A 2500-nucleotide genomic window follows, 5' to 3' on the forward strand; every position below is an offset into this window, starting at 1 on the left:
ATAATATGAGAGCCTGTACACATAGCAAGAGTGCTCAAATTGCACATGCACAGTGTGATGATATGTACATCGGCGTTGTGTTAAACAGTGATAGACCCTTCTCATCAGAATGATGTTTGAGTGCTATTTCTGCATTCTGAATGATTTATGCAACCAGCTAACATCCTTAGCTGATCCACTGACATTACGTTTAAAACTCGTAATTTTAGTTTTTATGTTAGAAAAATCTATATGTCATGGCCAATCACAAGACACCTCTCTAAGAGGAGAAAATTGAGTTACGGTGACCATAAAGGCCTCTCTGAGAGGAAAATAAGTCACAGTGAACATCAGAAGGCCTCTGAGAGGGAGAAAGTGAGTCACGTTGACCATCAGAAGGCCTCTGGAGGGAGAAATAAGTCACAGTGAACATCAGAGGCCTCTGAGGAGGGAAAAGTGAGTCACGGTGACCATCAGAGGCCTCTGAGAGGGAGAAATGAGTCACGGAGACCATCAGAGGCCTCTGTGAGAGGGAAAAGTGAGTCACAGAGACCATCAGAAGGCCTCTGAGACGGGAAAATGAGTCACGGTGACCATCCAAGGCCTCTGAGAGGGGAATAAGTCACGGTGAACATCCGAAGGCCTCTGAGAGGGAGGTGAGTCACGTTGACCATCAGAAGGCCTCTGAGAGGAGAAATGAGTCACGGAGACCATCAGAAGGCCTCTGTGAGAGGGAAAGTGAGTCACAGAGACCATTGAGGGCTCGAGACGGGAAAATGGTAACGGTGACCATCAAGGCCTCTGAGGAGGAATGAAGTCACGGTGAACATCAGAGGCCTCTGAGGAGGAAGAGTGAGTCACGGTGACCATCAAGGCCTGGAGGGAGAAATAGAGTCACGGTGAACATCAGAGAAGGGAAAAGGAGGTGGTGACCAGAGGCCTCGGGAAGGATGAGTCACGGAGAGGAGGGGAAGAGTGAGTCCGGAGACCATCAGAAGGCCTCTGGGACGGGGAAGGTCACGGTGACCATCAGGCCTCTGAGAGAATCTGGTGAACAGAAGGCCTCTGGAGGGAAAAAGTGAGTCACGGTGACCATCAGAAGGCCTGGGGAGGGAGAAATGAGTCACGGTGACCATCAGAAGGCCTCTGGGGAAGGGAAAAGAGTGAGTCAGTGACCATCAGAAGGCCTCTGAGAGGGAGAAATAAGTCTGATGGTGACATCAGAGGCCTCTGGAAAGGGAGTGAGTCACGGTGACCATCAGAGGCCTCTGAGAGGGAGGTCACAGGACCATCAGAAGGCCTCTGAGGAGGGGAAGTGAGTCACGGAGACCATCAGAAGGCCTCTGGGACGGGGAGAAATGAGTCACGGTGACCATCAGGGCCTCTGGGGAGGAGAAGTCACGGTGAACAGAAGGCCTCTCTGAGAGAGAAGAGTGGAGTCACGGTGACCATCAGAAGGCCTCTGAGAGGAGAAGTCACGGTGATGGTGAGGGGAGTGAGTCACGGTGACCATCAAGGCCTGAGGGAGAAATGAGTCACGGGGACCATCAGGGCCTGTGAGGGGGTGCACGGAGACCATCAGAAGGCCTCTGGACAGGGAAAATGAGTCACAGTGACCATCAAGGGCCTCTCTGAGAGAATAACAAGTCACGGTGAACATCAGAAGGCCTCTGAGGAGGAAAAGTGAGTCACGGTGACCATCAGAGGCCTCTGAGAGGGAGAAATAAGTCACGTGACCATCAGAAGGCCTCTGAGAAGAGAAGAGTGAGTCACGGTGACCATCAGAAGGCCTCTGAGAGGAGAAATGAGTCACGGAGACCATCAGAGGCCTCTGTGAGGAGGGAGAAAGAGTGAGTCAGGAGACCATCAGAGGCCTCTGAGACAGGGAAATGAGTCACGGTGACCATCCACAAGGCCTCTGGGAGGAAAAAGTCACGGTGAACATCAGAGGCCTCTGAGGGAGGGGAAAAGAGTGAGTCACGGTGACCATCCTGGGAGCAGGAGGGAGAAATAAGTCAGTGAACATCAGAGGCCTCTGGGAGGGAAAAGTGAGTCACGGTGACCATCAAGGCAGGAGAATGAGTCACGGTGACATCAGAGGCCTCTGTGAGAGGAAAAGTGAGTCACGGTGACCATCAGAGGCCAGGAAAATGAGTCACGGTGACCATCAGAAGGCCTCTCTGAGAGGGAGAAGTCACGGTGAACATCAGAGGCCTCTCTGAGAGGGGAAAAGTGAGTCACGGTGACCATCACAAGGCCTCTGAGAGGGGAAATGAGTCACGGTGACCATCACAAGGCCCTCTGAGGAGGAAAAGTGAGTCACGGTGACCATCAGAAGGGCTCTCTGAGACGGGAAAAGTGAGTCACGGTGACCTTTCTGTGTCTATCCCTCAAGTGTTGGGAAAAGGGAACTTTTGGTATATTATGTGAGGTGAGTATGCTTCACAAAATAAGTACAAATGAGAAACGTAGTTTGTGCGACGTGATGATTAAGCAGTCGGTCTAATGTAGATTTGGTTTT

The sequence above is a fragment of the Xenia sp. Carnegie-2017 genome, unplaced genomic scaffold, assembly GCF_021976095.1.
Source record: "Xenia sp. Carnegie-2017 unplaced genomic scaffold, XeniaSp_v1 HiC_scaffold_42, whole genome shotgun sequence".
In the NCBI taxonomy this organism is placed as follows: domain Eukaryota; kingdom Metazoa; phylum Cnidaria; class Anthozoa; order Malacalcyonacea; family Xeniidae; genus Xenia; species Xenia sp. Carnegie-2017.